The sequence below is a fragment of the Sus scrofa genome, chromosome 1 (assembly GCF_054392235.1).
Source record: "Sus scrofa isolate SSC_HxYL_T2T_F1_AM1 chromosome 1, Sscrofa_HxYL_maternal_Yorkshire_Landrace_v2.0, whole genome shotgun sequence".
Taxonomy (NCBI): Eukaryota; Metazoa; Chordata; class Mammalia; order Artiodactyla; family Suidae; genus Sus; species Sus scrofa.
The window spans coordinates 163,839,864-163,859,711 of record NC_139383.1 but is presented as its reverse complement, the minus strand read 5'-3'; the positions used below and the strand labels follow the sequence as shown (position 1 = coordinate 163,859,711).

Sequence of the window (19,848 nt, the reverse complement as noted above, 5' to 3'; positions counted from 1 at the left end):
AAAGAAGATTACAGGATAACACTGTCCAACTTCAAGGTTGACTCTAAAGCTATAGTAGTCAAGACAGTTTGGCACTGGCAAAAGAATAGACAAATAAGTAAATAGAATAGAAGAGAGAGACTAGAAATAGACTCACATAAATGCATCAACTGATCTTTCACAAAGGGGCAAAGGCAAAACAATGGAGTAAGGACAGTCTTTTCAACCAAAGGTGCTGGAGCAACCAGACATCTACATGCCAAGAAAAAAATCTAACTAGACGCAGACTTTACACCATTCACAAAAACAAATTCAGAACTGATTGCAAGCCTAAATGTAAAACACAACACTATAAAACTCTTAGAAGTCAACACAAGAGAAAACCTAGATGATCTTGGGTATGTAATGACTTTTTAGATTCAGTATCAATCATAGTTCATGAGAGAAATAACTGATACGCTGGACTTCATTAAAATTAAAAACTGCAGATTTCCCTTCATGGCTCAGTGGCTAACAAACCCGACTAGGATCCATGAGGATGAGGGTGGGATCCCTGGCCTCGCTCAGTGGGTTAAGGATCCAGCATTGCCATGAGCTGTGGTGTAGGTCCTAGATGAGGCTCAGATCCCACACTGCTGTGGCTGTGGCATAGGCTGGCAAGTGTAGCTCTGATTCAACACCTAGGAACTTCCATATGCCTATATGCTGTGGATGCAGCCATAAAAAGCATAAATAAATAAATAAATAAATATTAAATTAAAAACTGCTCTGTGAAAGACAGTGCCATAGACTAGGAGAACAAATTTGCAAAAGATACATCTGAAAAGAACTATCATCTAAAATATAAAAAAGAACTCTCAAAACTCAACAAGAAGAAACAACCTGATTAAAAATGGTTCAAATGTCTTAGCAGACACCTCACCAAGGAAGATAAACATATGGAAAGTGAGCTTATGAAAAGATGCTCCATATCATGTGCCACGCAAAGTGAAACAGTGAGATTCCACTGCTCACTGGCATGGCCCAAATCCAGAGTACTGACAACAGTAAATGCTGACAAAAATGTTAAGCAATAGGAATTCTCATTCCCTACTGGTGAAAATGTAAAATGATACAGCCACTTTGGAAGACAGTTTGACAGTTTTTTAGAAAACTAAACACTCTTACCATATAATCCAGCATTCATGCACTTTGATATTTACCCAAAAGAACTGAAAATTTATGTCCATACCAAAAAAACCTGCACACAGATGTCAACAAAAGCTTTATTCATAACTGCCAAAACTTAATGGCAACCATGATGTCCTTCAGGGAGTGAATGGATAAATAAACTATGGTATATCCTAACAATATTATTCAAGGCCAAAAAGAAGTGAGTTATCAAGCCATAAAAATAGTTGGAAGAACCTCAAATACATATTACTGAGAAAGCAGCCAGTCTGAAAAGATCATGTACTTATGATTCTAACTATATGATATTCTGGAAAAGGCAAAACTATAGAGACAGTAAAAAGATCAGTGGTTGCCAGGGTTAGTTGAGGGGAGGATGAAAAGGAGGATTTTTAGGGGCTGTGAAAATACTCTGTATGATACCATAATGATTAGTCTAAATTTATACATTAGTCTAAATTCATAGACTGTACGACACCTTGAATGAACCCTAAAGTAAACTATGGACTTGGGATGATTATGATGTATCAAAGAGGGTTAATCTATTGTAACAAATATAACATTTTGGTGGCTGATGTTGGTAATGGGAGAGGCTGTGTAAGTGTAGGGGCATCCAGTTTATAGAAAATTTCTTCATCTGCCCCTCACTTTTCTATGATCACTACTATTACCATGTGATGCTAAAACTGCTCTGAAAAGTAAAATCATAATTTACAAATTAGCTTATTATATAACATTTGTGCATTAGACTGTGTTTTCAAGTCTTTGTGAAAATTTAGGTTACCTAAAATGCCAGAAGTTGATCTTACCAGATTTTAGGAGAACAGAAATTTCCTTGTTTTCTGTGTTGTATACTTTTGGAATCTCTTAAATAAAATAATAGTATCATGCTGCTCACTGATATTATTATCAATTCTATAAAATTAGAAATAGTCTGGTTATTACAGTTTCTAAGATTTTAGGTTATAGAGAGCATCTTCACTTCATGTTATTTAGCTTCAACTCATTGCTGCTACTCTTCTTCACAGCAGAGGGCATAAAGCATGGGTTCTGAGGCCAGACCAGCCTTGCTGAAGTGCTAGCTATGCACTCATGGGTAGAAAACTTAACTACCATATTGTCTCTGTTTCCTAATGTACAAAATAGAATGGAAAATATTTTTAGCAAGTCACTGGCTTATAAACAGAATTTAATGTGATTATAAAAACCATAAATCCTAGTACATTAGTACATCATAGACTTACAATTAGTGCTATGATCACTTTTCTATGATCACTACTATTACCATTATTACTAGCATACTGACCTACAACTGAGAATCTGGAGTTGTGAGTTGAAAATAAACATTTCTTCACTTGAATTTTAAACACTTTTTTATTGTTCTTCCAAAATCCATTCAGATGTCACAAAATTATGTTTTGTTTTGTTTTTTTTTTAGAAGATTTTTTCTCAGTAGTAAGAGGCCAAAAACTAGCTGAGAAAGATTAAATATTTTTAAATCTGGGAACATCAAACCTCATTTCACAAATAAATGAAGTCATTACCTTTGGCTTACCTATGACCCAAAAGGCAACAAATGGACTTTGAAAACACTTATTCTGAAGTCACTGAAATTGTTCATTCTGAAAAAAATAAAAAAACACTTTATTCCAAAGTGTTTTTTCCATAAATTTCCATATAAAAAGAACAATACCCATACTTCCTTAGCATTGCTTGAATATCTCCAGTATGTTCCAGATGGGCACCCCAAATCCTGAAGCACCCCTATCAAGTCAATAAGCTCTATAAATGAAACAACAACAAGTAGTTCTGGGCATAGGATTTAAGTGTAATGGTTTTATCACACAGAATCAATGTCTTGAGTAATCAGGCTGCTTCAGTCTCTTGTGGAAGATGCCGCATAATCAATCCAAGGTGTGGTTCTACCCTGAGAATCCATCATTCTAGGGCACCCTGATGACCAAGCTATTTCCATTTTCTCACACTTGACTGGTTCCCGTCTCAGATATCATCAGCTGAGAAACACTCTAAACTTAGCCACACAACTTGGTTCTCCAGGCCATTTGACTTTAATATAAAAGCAAATAAAAGTAATTATTATAGCTGTTTTTCCGGGGTGGGAGTTGGTTTCCAGCATATACAATTTTAAGGCAACAAATTGAAATCAGCAGGAAAGAAACATTTGCAGTTCAGCTTATCTTTATGGGGTTATTTTTATTATTTTCAGTTTTTCTTTATCTTTGTATATGCTTTACCTTTTGTACAAAAAAAACAAAAAAATCGGAGCCATTCAATTTGGCTTTTTCTATTGCATTGAAGCAGTAAATGAAATCTACAGCCACTAATCTATGAATTTCCCTAATTTCAAAGTATGTTAATATTTTTATTTAGGTACACTACTTACCAAATGGCCTCTCATTAAATGGGACTTTAAAATATGTCCTATATTACAATTAGTTTCTGCTCCTCTCCTTTATATTTTCAAATTGCTTGTAACAAAGAAGTTAAATTATGTCTACATTTATTTTGCCTCCGTTTAGTTCCTCTTTTCAGAAATTACCCATTATGTTTCTGGGAAAGAAATTAAGTGCTATTATTAAACATGAGTCATCCAATACACTCTATCTGTATACATGTCTAATAGACTTGCCTTAACATAAAAAGCCTTGTTACTTTATCAGAACTGAGAATTTTAGAAAAAAAGTTCATGTGAATATTTTCTCTTCTCTAGACTTTTTATATTTAGGTTTCATAATAGTTTCAGAATGCTGGATTTTTTAAAAATCCATTTATGAAAATGGTCTTTGAAAACATGGGATATCTTTTTCACAGATCCATTATCCTGTGTCTATTATATAATCTGGCCTCAGACTCAACCTCTGAATAGTTTGCTCATTCCACTCAGAAGTGGCATTACTAAGTTCCTGATGAAGTCTCTATTTCAAAAAATGTGACTTTTTTCCTACCCTACACTCTTTCCAAAGAATATGATAAATGATTTTTGAAACACTCATTTTAATGATTTTGTTGCTACAACATACTTTTGGAATTTGTCTTATTGGGCAAAATATATTTACATCCTTGGGTTGGAAAGAAACCATTAGAGTCCATGAGAACTTGAAATACAAAGAGCATCTAGATCTATTACCACCCTCTCATGAACCCATGAAACTCCAGGCCCAAGAGGTCAAGGTGGCATGTAGCTAGAGATGAAGAGAAGCGGTTCTCGTTTAGGACCAAGAACTACTCTGCCCCTTACAAGCATTATAATCTCAGGTAAATTATTTAACTTCTCTGTTCTTTGTTATTTTCATCTGTCAAATGGGAATAATTAGATTACTTATCATATTAGGGTACAAGTATTAATATTTTTTCTCCTAAATATTCACTTTTTCCTGTTTTCAAGGTCTTAGAATAAGCAGTGTGTGAAACACAATTTGGATCCTGTTAGTATCTACGTAACTGTCTAAGGCTGTTGTGGTTGGCTGAATAATGGTTCCCAAGAATGTCCACATAGCTTCTGAATCCTTAGAACCTTACATGACAGAGGGACTTTACTGGGGCAACTCAGTTAAGGATCTTGAGGTGGTGAGACCATCTCCTGGGTTTCCAGATAGGCCTTAAATGTAATCCAAAGTGTACTCATAAGAGGGAGGCAGAAGGGGATTCAGCTGCAAAAGAGGAAAAGGATAATGTGACCACGGAAGCAGAGCAGGAAAGGTGATATGTTCTGGGGCCATGAGCGCACATGAGGATGGCCTCCAGGAACACGGAGAGGCAAGTAAACACTTCCAAGGGAGCACCACCCTGCTGACATTTCTGTGCAGGGACATTCATTTCAGACTCCAGCCTCTAGGACTGCAAGAGAATAATGGATGTTGTTTAAAGATATGGGGTTTGTAGCCACTTGTTCCAGCAGCAGTAGGAAACCAAAACAGTCATCCAACTAGACAGTGAAGACTGCAGAATTATTACTGCATCTCTGATGCTCTGCCTGTTTAACTTTTCATCACATTTTGAGCTAATCCACAGAAAACACTGCACATTCTGGGTCACCCCTGTGCTACAGAAAACTGGACTCTTGTTCAAGTACCACATAGTATAAGAAAAGTCACTTACATTTTCTCTTTTACTTTTTCAAAACCAACATTTGTAGCACTTATTTGAGTTGAAAAAGTTCAAGTCTGAAGGGGAGCAGCACGCTAGTCTTAAGTGAAGGCAGGCAGGAGCCTGAAGCAGGCGGCCCACAAGGGCCACTGGGCCCCCGAGGCTGCCTGTGCTGCAGCTACAGGAGTCACTGTCTCCCAGCACCAGGGGACAGCTAGAACCCACCTTCTGTGCTCTGTCCCCTTGCAGAAAGGGGTTAGTTTCACACTTGATCTCAAGGCAAACAACATTCTAGGAACCAATACTAGGAAAGAGAATCAACTCCAAACTGCACTGTAACAAATATACTATTTACAATATTTTCTGTTTTCAAACACATCTTCAAAAATGATTTATACAGGGTGCTATAATAGTATTTTTAAAAAATGATTGTTACCAGATGGTCAAAAAGCACTTTGAAAAAATGCTCAACATCACTAATTACTAGAGAAATGCAAATCAAAACTACAATGAAGTTATCACCTCACACCAGTCAGAATGGCCACCATCAAAAAGTCTAAAAAACAATAAACGTTGGAGAGGGTATGGAGAAAAGGGAACCCTCCTACAAGTTGATGGGAATGTAAATTGGTACAACCACTATGGAAAACAGCATGTAGGTTCCTTAAAAAACTAAATATAAAACTACTATATGATCCAGCAATCCCACTCCTGGGCATATACCTGGACAAAACCATAGTTCTAAAAGATATGCAACCCCAATATTCATCACAGCACTATTTACAACAGCCAAGACACGGAAGCAATCTGAATGTCCACCAGCAGAGGAATGGATATAGAAAGTGTGATACATATAGACAATGGAATACTACTCAGCCATAAAAAAGAACAGAATAATGCCATTCCCAGCAACATGTACAGACCTAGAGATTATTATACTAACTGAAGTGTTTGTTCAGCCCAGGGATCCGGGGTCTTTCTATGTCTTTGTTCTCCTGTACTTAGCATGCCTCCTTTCTTCATGCTTGTAACTCATGCTCATAAGATGACTGCTGTACTTCTAGGTATCATATTCACTCTCAAAACACAAATCAGAAGAAAGATATAAAGAGCTCTCCCATTGTGAGACTTATGAATTTTTTAATCAGTGAAGGAAATCTTTTCAAAGTTTCCACATAGACATCTTCTATTTCATTTGACATTATGGGCATCTCTGTCTGCAAAAAGGAAAGAGTTGCTATGATGAGCTTACCATTCTTTATCTCCTTGGCTCAAGGAGAATCTCACTTCCCTGAGACGAAAATCTTACTTTCCTGGGTTCTGATCACAAGGACAGAAGGGCGAATGGGTAATTGTTTAGGCAATATACTGAATCTGGCATGTTTTAGGAAAATATAATTAAAAAATTATAAATTCTGCAAGAATATTTATTCAAGCAACTTACTGTCTTAAATTTATCTTAAAGTGCAAGTACTTCTGATTAAAATAATGTGTAGCCATTGAAGAAAATTCAGAAAAAGAAAGGGGCACCAAGAATAAAATGAGAAATGAGAATAAAATAAAATGTTCAAATCCATTTCCTCCTAGAAACAGTCATGTTGGAGTTTAGTTATAAAGATATATTCAGCCTTTTTTAATTGCACAGTTGCATTATTTAATTATAATTATCATAAATTCTTTGATGGAGAGGAAATCAGAATCAGATCTAAGAAGACTTTGGCATTCCAAGAATGATGTCAAATGACCCCCTTCATGGTGGATTATGCACTTATTTACTACGAGATATATTTCTTCTCCAGAGATTCCTTGTTTGTGTATCAATTGTAGATTTTTGGTTTGCAGTTATTCTGAAGTTTTGATACAAGAGTCTATATGTATATGAGATTGTTTGAAGTAGTTGGTCTCTTAATTGCAAGTGCATCTCCAGTGTCCTGCATTTGTACCCACCTCTTCTGATGATTTCTTTTTATTTTTATTTTATTTATTTATTTATTTATTTATTTTTTGGTCTTTTGTCTTTTTGTCTTTTTTTGTTGTTGTTGTTGTTGTTGCTATTTCTTGGGCCACTCCCGCGGCATATGGAGGTTCCCAGGCTAGGGGTGGAATCGGAGCTGTAGCCACCGGCCTACGCCAGAGGCACAGCAACGCAGGATCTGAGCCGCGTCTGCAACCTACACCACAGCTCACGGCAACGCTGGATAGTTAACCCACTGAGCAAGGGCAGGGACCGAACCCGCAACCTCATGGTTCCTAGTCAGATTCCTTAACCACTGCGCCACGACGGGAACTCCCTCATGATTTCTGATTTTGGTGGTATATATTTATTGTGCATGGATGATTTCATTTCTTTACTGTATATATACCTTTACTGGTGAGCCTTGTCATTTGCGGAATTTTTGTTCCCTGTTGCAGGCTTTTCTTTTCTGCCTAGAGAAGTTCCTTTAATATTTGTCATTAAGGCTGGTTTAGTGTTGCTGAATTCTCTCAACTTTTGCTTATCTGTGAAAGTTTTGATTTCTCCTTCAAATCTGAATGAGCCTTGCTGGGTAGAGTAATCTTGGTTGGAGGTTTTTTCCTTTCATCACATTAAGTACATTACGCCACTTGCTTCTGGCCTGCAGAGTTTCTGCTGAAAAATCTGCTGATAACCTTATTGGGGTTCCCTTGTATGTTACTTGTTTCTTTTCCCTAGCTGCTTTCAAGATTTTCTCTTTGTCTTTAATTTTGGTCAGTTTGATTAATATGTGTCTCAGTGTGTTCCTCCTTGGATTTATTTTATACCGTACTTATTGTGCTTCCTGGATTGGAGTGAGTGGTTCCTTTCCCATGTTAGGGAAGTTTTTGGCCAGTATCTCTTGGAATGTGTTTTCTGTCCCCTTCTCTCTCTCTTCTCCTTCTGGCACCCGTATAATGCGGATGTTGGTGCATTTCATGTTGTCCCAGAGTTCTCTGAGACTCTCTTCATTTGTTTTCAATCTTTTTTCTCTTTTCTGTTCCACAAGCGTAATTTCCACTAATCTGTCCTCGCTTATTCATTCTTCTGCCTCCTGTATTCTGCTGTTAGCTGCCTCTAGTGAATTTTTTATTTCAGTTATTGTACTTTGCATCTTTTCTTGTTTAAGTTTTATATCTTGTGTCACTTTGGTGTGTTTCCTGTAAGTTATCCATCTTTGCCTCCAGTTTATTTCCAATGTCTTGCATCATCTTCAGCATCAACGTCTAAAGTCTTTTCCCTAGATGCTGAGAATCTCATTGCTTAGCTGATTTTCTGGGGTTTCTCCTTTCTCCCTCATCTGAGTTATATTTTCATTTTTATAGGTTTTGGGTGTGGTGACCTTATTACAGATTTGTAGCCACTCCTACTTCTGGTGTCTGCCCCCCTTGTGGCTGAAGTTTTTACAGGGGCTTGCTGTAGGCTTCCTGATAGGAGGGGCTGATGCCTACCCACTGGTAGGTGGAGCTGATTCTGATCCCTCTAGTGGGTGGGGCTTAGTCTCTGGATGGGATTAGAGGCAGCTTTGTACCTGAGGAGGTCTTTAGGTAGCCTCTTTACTGAGAGGCGGGGCTGTGATCCCACCTGGATTGTTCTTTGCCCTGGGGCTTCTCAGCACTGACTGACAGGTGGAGCCAGATTTTCCCAAAATGGCCACCTCCAGAGACAGGCAGCTGCTGAATATTCCCGAGAGCCTTGCCTTCAATGTTCTTCCCTCATGACAAGCCATGTTCACCCCCTGTTTTCCCAGGATGTCCTCCAAGAACTGCAGTCAGGCTTGACCCAGATTCCCATGGAGACCTCATTCTACCCTGGGACCCAGTGCACGTGAAAGTCCATATGTGCCTTTTAAAAATGGGGTCTCCGTTTCCCCCAGTTCTGTGGAGCTCCTGTGCACAAGCCCCACTGGCCTTCAATGCCAGATGCTCCAGGGGCTCTTTCTCCCAGTGCCAGATCCTTGCACGTGAGGGTTTGATGTGGGGCTCAGAACTCTCACTCTTGTAGGTGAGTCTCTGTGAACCAGTTAGTTTTTAGTCTGTGGAGCTTCCCACCCCAGAGGTATGGGGTTGTTGTTTATATCACGAAATTGCCCCTCCTACCTCTTGAAGTGGCCTCCTCTTTTTCTTCTGGAGTACAGCCTTTTTGTTTAGTTTGATTTTTTTTTACTCAGTGAATCATACATTTAATCAGCCTTTTAACACTATATCATGTGCATTCTCTGACATCATCAATACCTTTGAACATCATCAATTATAATAGTTATATGATATTCTAAGCAGAAATTATAATAGTTATGATATTCTAATTCTAAACAACTACCCCCATTTGCCCTTCTGTCCTTGTGATCAGATCCCATAAAAGTAGAATAATAGTTATATGATATTCTAAGTTACATGATATTCTAATTACGTCTGTATAATTGATACAACCAACTCTCACTGTCAAACGTTTAGATTTTTTCCTATTTGTGGGGTTTTTCTTTCTTCCTATTTGTTTAGTTTTCTTTTAGACAGCCATTTTTTTCTTGTGATGAGACTTTTAAAGTCTACTCTCTTAGCAAGTTTCCAATATACAATATAGTATTGTTAATTATAGTCACTGTTCTGTATATCACATCCCCATGGCTTATTTATCTTATAGCTGGAAACTAAACTCCCTCTTAAGCTTCCACATGTAATCTTTTTTTGTATGTTTATTTTTGTTTTTTAGGGCCACACCGCAGCTTATGGAAGTTCCCAGGCTAGGGGTCCAATAGGAGCTTCAGCTGCCAGTCTACACCACGGCCACAGCAATGCAGGATCTGAGCCGTGTCTGCAACCTACACCACAGTTCATGGCAATGCTGGATCCTTAACCCACTGAGCAGGGCCAGGGATCAAACCCACGTCCTCACAGATCCTGGTCGTTATCCACAGAGCCACGAAGAGAACTCCCAATGTGGAATCTTTAAGCTGAGATTTTTCATATTCACATACATGCTTGCTCTACCATCTGCAATATTAGCACAGACTGTTAGTTGGTATTGCTGTTATGTGTGTCATAAATTTTTTCTAACTTTGACTTTGGTGGGGTATATCTATCTACCAGAGGAAGTATCTGCAAGGTTGGATAAAAACAAAGAATGGAGAAGTCGAGCCACATGGGAAGGGTCAAAATACATCACTGCTCAGAAAGTAAAGTGAGTCCTTACACCATGGAAGCACTTCAGAGCAAGTTCTATTTAACATCCTTTTACTGCCAAAATGAAGGCATTTGGCAGAGCAGTTTCCAACTCTCTCATTTAATGATTGTTATATTAAATGCCATCAATAAGTCAGAACTTGTACAGCACATAAAGGGACGCAGCTCCTGCACTTGTGGTTTATAATCTAAGGGAGGCTTATGTACTGGAGAAACATTAAACTCACCACCAAAGAAAGTATCTGCATCTCAGGAAAGTCCATGGACATTTAGACGGTGGCTTTATTTTACCTGTTATGTCCTTTTAGGGAGGATGGAGATGGGAGAACAAGGGTAGGAAGGCACTCTTCACACAACTGAGAGGTTTTCATGAAAGAATGAATGACAAGTAATGACCCAAGAATATTGATGACATAATCCATACAAATAAAATAGATGTAGTCCTTTTTAAATACACATGCAAAATAGGTGGTGCCATAATTCTAACTGAACTTGTTTCTACAGTTTGATAGCCTTCATTCAATATTCTATAAAACTGTAACACTGTTAAGATACCCCTTGCACCCCAGGAAGAAACAAAAGAAACCAAGTAGGCCAGAGTATTTCCAAAGAGATCTTCTCCCAAACAAATTCTGATCTAATGTAAAGCACAAATTTGATAATGTTTGACAACTGTCAGTTAACAAGCAATAAACATTTTCTTGAAGCTTTGGTCAAAGGTTCACAGGCTTAACAGAAACTTTTTAGGGAACAAAGAAAGTCATTAATTGTATCTGTCCCTTTGAACAAGTTTTTCATTTTATTATTAAGGAAAGGGATGTTATTATAATTTCCCTTAATTATTAATTACTCAGGTTTTGAATAACAAACTGAATTTATGTTTGTGTGTGTATGTGTATGAGTGTGTGTGTACTAAAAAAAAAAAAAAAAAAACAGAGGTCACGTGCTTAACTGTCTACTTTTCCTTCAAGATTCTTGGATGTATTTCAGAGTTTTAAACTGAGATTTGCACTATACCCATTTAAATATCTTTCTTATTCTGGCTCTTTTTTAGTTAGTGTAAAGCCCTGACCAAAGAGAGTTACATGTTCTATTATAATTAGTATAATAAATGATATAGTCAATGGTGTCTACACAATTTAGAAAATTGGTTTTATTTATGTCTTCCGAGATGATTTTGTTCCAAAATTTTTACTGGAAGGCAGCTGAATAAAATATAAAAATTTTCAGCAGTATGCTGCTAATTCTATTTTTGGATTTGTGCTATACGCTAAATTTTAGCCTGTTCCAACTGTTAATATTGTAAAGGTCAAATACTCTGTGCAATGTACTTTTTAGTGTCTGCGCTAAATGCCAGATTAATCTTGGTATAATTAATGAGTTTACCCTGTATTTATTAAACAAAAAAAATATGATTACATCCCTCAGAACCCAGGAACCTATCAGAACAATAGGTAAGAAACATAAATTTTGCAGCTGCTGCCCTGACTAGAAACAAGATATGGAGCCTAAATAAATTCCTCTTTGGTTTAATTTTCTGAGATCTGGAATTACAGTATAAAATCCCATTCATCAATCACTATAGTTGCATTATCATCAACCTTAAGGATCAGTATTTTACAAGGCAGGCTAGATAACTGGTGACTCACATCACCAGACAGGTTATTATATAATGTTATTATGCTAAATGACAAGCTCATTCAGGAATCAGATTGCATGCAAATTGGCTTTTATGTCTCTACAAATCTCTAACATGTAAACACTAGCCATCCAAGTCCATCATATATTCAAATGGTAACTATAACACTTGATTCTCATCAAGCTTTCAGCAGACCTGGTCAGGAGACACTGGCGGGTATATTATGACCATAACTCCATCTTAATTGCCCATCTTCAAAAATGCCAGGCTACATAGTTTCATCAGCAGGGAACTTAGAAATTCTGTGGACCAGCAGTCCTCAAAGTGTCAGCAGCGTTAGCGTCATCAGGGAACTTGTTAGAAATGCATGTTCCAGACCCACTGAATCTGGGGGGACATGGGGGGTGGAGGAGGGAGGCCAGGGGCCCATGTTTATCATATTGTTTGGCTGATTCTGATGAAGGCTTAAATTCCAAGCAACTCTGCCCCTTTCGGTTCCATTTTATGAGTGACAAGAAGACACAAGTCAGGTCAGACGGAACCTCAGATCTCCTGACCTCCCTAAGAATATCCTATACCATTCATCAAAATAAATACTGAACCTCTCCAGTGAGATATACAAAGTTTTTAGTGTTATATACAAAGTTTCTGTCTTCGTGGAGCATACTTTCTAGAAGTGAAGGCCAACAAAATATAATAGATGACAATGTCATTGAGTGATATTACTAATAAGAAAAATAAGAGCAGAGTGAAGAGACTGAAAGCTACAGTGGGTACCATTTTAGAGAGAAGCCTTCTCTGTGAAGATAATATTGTTGGTTGTTCCAACATTATATCCTTTCTGTCACAGCTTTTATCTTAGGTAATGCAGTTCAATAGAAAAACATTTTTTTCACCCTGTGCATTTTCTTCACCAAATGTGAAGAATGATTCCAACTAATATTCCAACTATATAATATAATAGGGGATATACTGATAATACTGTACTATCTCCCCTCCATCAAAGATTCTTTCTTGTGAAGACAAATCTTATCATGTTTATTATATATTTGAAGAAGTTTTAAGAACAAAGTGCCACATCAAACTGAAAAACATGCCACACAACCTAGATCAGACAGTTGCCAGTGGCAATGACTGCAACACTGACAGTCAGCTGGCTGCCATCAGCTCCAGAGGATCTGAAGGCAAAGACCAGACAGCCTTTGATGGACAGACAGCTTCTTACCAGCACCTGCTCCTGGAGAAGCCACATGGTTGAACTCCAGCACTACTCCAACTTAAAAAGCTAGGGAGAATATTCCTAGGTCAAGGTGTCTATACTCCTAGGTCCATTCATTCTGGGTCTTTAAATGACACGTAAAGAAACAAATTGCAAAATGCTAAGAAAACAGGAAGGGACGTCTGACTTGACTGAGAGGATAGGCATGGACAGTCAGTTTCAGAACCAGGATTCTCATTCAAGTCTACAGGATCTCAAAACTTGCACCTGGACAAAGGGCTCTTCTATATTTTATGGATAAAGTAACCGAAGCCAAGGGACATTAAGCTACTTGGGAAATTCTAAGTTCATGATTATTCATATCAACTATTGTTTTAGGTGGCAATGGAAAGGAACCAGAGTAAGGGGGAAATATAAATGTAATGAAATGCTGCTACAGTGGAGTTCCCCAGCTGAACTGAAGTTCCTGGTTGGAACATTATAATTATTAATGAAAGACTGTGAGAATGCTGGATCATCACCCTGCCAGGCTTAGAGTATCTAGGAGCTGTCCCTGGCATTTCTGTATTTTTCTGTAGTCCAGTAGAACATAATGTTGAAAAAGACCAAATAGAAATATGGTTTATGGTAAAGCCAATAATATATTAAAAAGGAAAAAAACAGAAAACAAAGTCCGCTGGAAATCTTGATGGGCATTTTCTTTGTGGAAATTAAGATTTCTATAGATGGCTGCATCTTTTTTAATGTCAGAATTGGACTTCATTTTGGAAGTTAAATGGGGGGAAGGGGAGGCAGAGACTTAAGAAGAGCTTGTCCTTAGACATATGACATTCCAGAAGTCACAAAGTAGAGGACAGGGGACACCAAGAGTGTGATGAGGGGGCAAACAAGCAGGAATTCTGCAATTGGGGTCTCAGATCTCACCCGCACTGGCGAACCCAGCAGTACCACACCAGCTCCCCAGGTTGTTTCTCTGAGTACTAAATGGGAATAATACCTTCCCTCTTACTTCTCAGTGCTGTTTTAAGAACTGAAAGAAGTAATTACATGTGAAAATATCTGCCTGAATGCAAAATATAAACATTTTACTACTTTGATCAAACATGTGATCTGTGGCCAAGAGCATGTAACCCTAGGAAGGGATCACCTCTGGGGGGGAGGGGTGCAGGTGCCAGGGGAGAGCTCAGAGCTGGGGAGGGTTGGGAGAGGCCCCCGAGAAAGGAAGGGACAGACCATGGCCTAGAGCAGGGTGACCTTGAGAAAATCAATAGAAAGTAAAACTGATTAACATACAGGGGCAGACCATCAGAAATGAGAACTAACCAAAAAGAGAAGTGAAAGAGGAAGGCGAGGTTAGATGCTCCTGATCAGAAAGCTGTGATTCAGCAACAACAAACACATGTATTTTTAAGGTCCTGAACGTGGGAGGTGGGAGAGGGGGCAAAAAGGATTGCTATTTTAAATGAAGCAAAATCCCTTTGGGGGCCACATGGCCTGCAGAGCAAGGGTGGCCTGATAAAGAGGAAAAGGTAAAATTCGAACCAGGGGGGATTTTAACTTCCCTAATGATTCTGAAATCATCTCAGTCAAGTCTGAAAGAAGGGAGATGCAGAGATGCACTGCAGGAGGGAGGCCACAGGGCAGAAGCAGGTGCAGGCCCCTGAGGGCCAACTCCACAGAGATAATGACCCACCTGAGCCCAGGGCTGAAGGAAGGTGGCAAGACAATTGGGCTTTATTCACCTTCACTCACTGCAACAAACAGGCATTCCTTCTCTGCATAGAAAAGTATTAAAGAAAAATATTAATAAAAAACACTACATTATGGACATTTGTGCTAGAATTAGCAACAAAGACATTAATTAGAGCTAGGAATAAGGTCTGACACATCTGAATAATTAATATGATTAGCACTGCAACTCTTAATATTAAGGCCTTTCACTGACCTAAGAATATAGTTGCAGGAATAAATCATTTAAATAAATGCAAATGAAGTGACATGATATAAAACTTTGTAATAATCACATTTTAAAATCCTGTATATATGTATTTTAGGTTGAACTCCATGAAATTTCTGATACTTTACAATTTGTGGCCTAAAAACTGAAACTTCATAGGGTTCAATCTTATCTTTCTATTTGGATAGATAGATAATGTAATTTGACACTTTTTAAGATTTGGTTAGAATTCTTTTTTGTTTCATTTATTAAACATATTTGCTTAAAATAATACTCTTTACAGTTGTAAACTTAAAGAACTATTTTCTATTCTACATCGTATGTCCCTCCCTCAGGGTTTATGAAAAATACTACTGTCTATGATGATGGTATCCAAAAATAAAACACTATGATTTAAAAAAGGAATAGAGCCAAATATATAGATATTAATACCAGTTTTAGAAACAAAATCAAACATCTTAATTTGTATCCTCCATTTAGTGATATTTTTTAAAACATAAAACAAGCTCCTGAACCCATTAGGAGACCCTCAGCAATCCCACTGCTCCTAATTTGTGTTGCTGAAGAATCAAATTCCAGAAGCAAGAGGCCTCTGGCATCGCCAGGCCCCTTCTCAAACCCTATGTGCTGGACACAAGTGATGGCAGCGACTCCTATACATCCCTCTGCTAACTGAACTGCCCAGTTTCCATCTCAGTGTTGGGGACATGGCTTGGATGGTCAGTGTCAAAAAATTAGACACATGAACACGGGGGACCTTGACAAGGCTCTTTACTTCTGCAGAAGGACGCAGGTACTCAAAAAAAGCACGTGCAAAGAAGAAAAGACCCTCCCTATTTATCCCTAACACAGGTGATGTACCTTCCCATTGGTCAGGTCAGGACGCACATTCTTCTCGGTTGGCTAATTTGAAACAAATTGTTACTGGGAGAAGAGGGAAAGAGGAGAGGGGTCACGGAAGGCTTTTCAGCAGAAACTGGAGCAAACTGGAGTAACTAAGATTTCCTTTGATAGAAAAGACATTATGTTACTTTCCACATCAGGGCAATGTGTTTCTCTTCTAAAAAAACAGGAACAGTGCCCAGTTAAAGTTGTGGCCACACATATCATTATAATTAGACCCATTCCCCATGAGCAAATTAGTGAATTAACTACAGAGCCTTAAAGCAGATTTGCAGTGAGTGGATTATGTTTTGTGACCAGGAAGTCTGGAGATTTCTTGCTCTGGGGTACCTTTCTCCAAGGCCATAAACACAGACAGTTAATAAGTCTGGAACATTAACAGGAGTACAAGCCATGCAAAGAACTTTACCCTTGTTACCTTGTTTAAAATACTTTCTACTTAGCCTAAACCAGGACGTAGATGTTACTACTCACCCACCCACCTTTGACAAATGTAAAACCCAGGGCCTTTAAGTTACTTCCAGTGAAAGGCAAGGAGTATATAAATCTAGATCAGTCTACTTGCAAATCCTGTCCTTGGTCTGAGAATGTGTTGGCAGTGGAGGAGGTAGCTTTGGAGCTGCTGGTGCAGGAGCTGTTTGAATGCTAGACCACTAGGACCTGGAAGGGAAGGGCTAGAGCACTGCTGAGGCATCCATTCAGTTTTTACAGAGGTTGTAGAATTCTCACACATTCCTCTCTGCCCAGGAAGGAGTCAGCAGACTCACAGCTTCAACAAACACCGAAGGATGTACAAATTAAACTTTTAAAGATGTTACATTCTAACTATTCTTGCAGAGCCAGTTTTAGTTCTTTCCATGAGCCCAATTCATCTGTTTCTTCCTCGTTCTTTAATGAAATGCCTTACAGGACTCCCAGAGCCACTCAATGAAAGTTTATCTCTTAGACTACTTGTTGCTGGTCATCACTACTGCTGATCATTTCAGACGCGTTCATCTTCAAGTTTAAAAAGCTTCATTTTTCTTCTTAATTAAGAAATATGACAATAATAAAAATGGTCCTTTAAGGGCCTTTGGCCTAAAATCGATCACTCCAGAATTTACCAAAGCTGCCATAATCAAACACCATAGACTGAATGGCTTCAACCAGAGAAATTTATTTTCCCACACTTCTGAAGGCTGGAAATCCAAGGTCAGGAGGTCAGCATGGTCAGATTTTGTTGAGAGCTTTCTAGGAACCCTTATCTCAATTATGCATTCTACATCCAAAGTGAAGCAAAGGCCTATCTCAGCTAAGAGGGCCTGCCCAAATCAGAATTCCGAGGTTTGAAGCTTTTTAGAAAACTGAGAACCCAGAAAAAGTCCTTGGGATCCAAAATCAAACACACACCATATACAGCCCTCCCACACAAATTTGGACTGAGAACCCCCTTTCAAGCTGAGGGGGTTGAACAATGTGAGGACTTCATCTGAAACCTCCAGAGTCCTAAGATTCCATCACAACATGGAGAATTTCCAGCATGTGAATCGGCCGTGTTTGCAGCTTTGGCTTTCCTAGAACTACTGTAGTATGTGGGGCTACTGCCAACTGAGTCCCTTTCCCAGGGCCTCTCAGGCGGGATGCAGGTACACAGGCTTGGGGAAGGTGGATGCCCCTGTGCGCCAGGGCTCAGGCCAGGACACAGGGGCAGTCAGCCACATACTGCAAAGACCTGGCCTAGGTGACCGGGGCGGGGGGAGGGGGGGGGTTCCCGGGCAAGACCCAAAGCCACAGTGAGCTGCCAGAAAGAGCCAGTGGGGAATCAGGACATGACAGGAAGCTGCCGTGCTCAGCACCACTGCTCCTCCACCCATGAAATCAGGTCCATGCAGATCATCTTGAACAATCTCCCTACATGCAGGCTTTAATCACACCTACAAATAAGGCAGAGCCACAACTAGGTTAGTGTTTCACTGGATAACTGGGGCTGTGGCCCAGCCAGGTTCACACACAGGAAAGCCCCCCCCTGGCTGCAAGTGTCCCCTCCATCCTGCAGAGAGCTGCAGGCACCAGTGTAACCCCCAGGAGTCACCCAGGCCTCCAGGGGGCACCAGTGAAATCTGGCTGTAGTTCTCTACTAGGAGGGCTTCATGGAACAACACATTTAAAATATACTAACAAGCAAAGTTTTACACACACGTGAGGGAGTTTTGGTTTTACCATTGTTGGTACTAGTCAATAGTCAGAGAATGTCTGCCTGTTATTCTAGAAGCAAAAAATATTCTGAAAAGTATCCAGGACATTGGGCAGCACCATCTCACCAGGATTGAACTCTGCTGCTTTTATTGAATCCATATGTTTTGTATAATTTTAACCAGTGTCATTCAATCTAACCTGTGGTTCTCTTAGTCTTAGGAGAACTGCCATCTGCTGCAGCTAGTGTTTCTCTCAGTAGAGAGGAGAAAAAAGTCTAGGCAAAACTGTCTCATTGAGGAGTTCCTTGTGTGGCCTAGCAGTTAAAGATCCAGCATTGTCACTGCTGTGGCTCTGGTCAGGAACCTCCCCTTGCTGGAGGTGTGGCCAAAAAAACCCCTCTCTCTTCCATGGGGATTTCCAGAGCATCTTTAGTGCTGCTGCTGCTCTTCCTCAAAGAAGCAAGCAGCTCCTTACCATTCCGTGACCCTGGCCTGAGACCCTGGTGACTGTCTCCTCCCCAGGACTCACTGCAGCTGTTCCGAGATCCATTTTCATTCTGGCATATCCCATCCAGAGGCTGAAAGGGATTTCAGGCAATGATCTTAACTACCAGCTAGCATCCCACACTAATCCTCACACTAACCCCCAGGTCTCAAGCACCTGAATAGACAAAAACTAGTATGCGTTGCAGTTTTTACAATGGAAAGGAAAACACGTATTTTTTAAAATAGAGCATACATGCACACACACATCTATCAATGAAAAACTTGCTGCCTGCCACATCAGTAAACAAAAGATATTGTGGCCATCAAGCCAACACATTACAGCTGCCTGAGGGAACTCAGAAACAGGATGCCCACCAGGATGTCAATTGCTACATCCACCCTGCCACTGTACACCCTGAGGAGACTCAGGATGAGAAGCACAGGACAGTGGCCTCAGACAGCTGAGGTGCACATCAAAGGAATGGTTTCAATGAGCCCCAACTTTTACATCTTCCCATTCACAGAAAAGTACCAACTCCTTGAGATACCTGGTTTTAATTAGTAATCTTCTGATGTTCTCACCACCTAGTCTTTGTTGCAAGAACACCTATATATATTGGCTCCTCCAACCCACAGCATCACCTCTGCAGAGCACTCCCTTAGAGCTACCTGGAAGGCTGCATCCCCAGCTTAAGTCCTCAGATAAAACATAACTCTCAACTTTAAGTCTGTGCATTTTTTTAGTTGATATATATATATATAAGTATATGTATATATATACATACATATACATACTATATATATACTTAACCTTTCTAAAGTAGTGTTTCTCAGTAGAAAGCAAAAGGCAAAATACATGCAAGTCACTGATGACTTTTTCCCCACAGCACACACCTAAGTGCATGCCAAGCAGGGACTGGGCTGCCTCTGTGAGCGGATCAGCTCCACAGGGTGCAGAGATTAGCACAAACAATGAAGGTAGGAGGGATATTCAACCTTAAATTTACTATTTTTCTATCAGATCTCTTTCCATTCAGAGATT

General features: G+C 39.4%; 1 protein-coding gene and 1 long non-coding RNA gene across 6 annotated transcripts in view; one reads left to right on the top strand and one right to left on the bottom strand.

Annotated features, from left to right (window-relative positions):
- The window catches only part of DOK6 (docking protein 6), a 402,580-nt gene that overhangs the window by 358,774 nt on the left and 23,958 nt on the right, over nt 1–19,848 (top strand). The window lies entirely within an intron of this gene.
- Nucleotides 1–19,848, bottom strand: part of LOC102162853 (uncharacterized) — a 72,361-nt gene that overhangs the window by 36,222 nt on the left and 16,291 nt on the right. Inside the window, exons 2-3 of one of the 2 annotated variants that reach the window (XR_014841085.1) lie at nt 14,980–15,061; nt 2,694–2,771 (exon numbers count right to left, since the gene is read on the bottom strand). The exons of the other annotated variant lie outside the window; for it this stretch is intronic. This is a non-coding gene — a long non-coding RNA (uncharacterized LOC102162853). The remainder of the gene's footprint in view (nt 1–2,693; nt 2,772–14,979; nt 15,062–19,848) is intronic. 2 annotated transcript variants of the gene reach the window in all.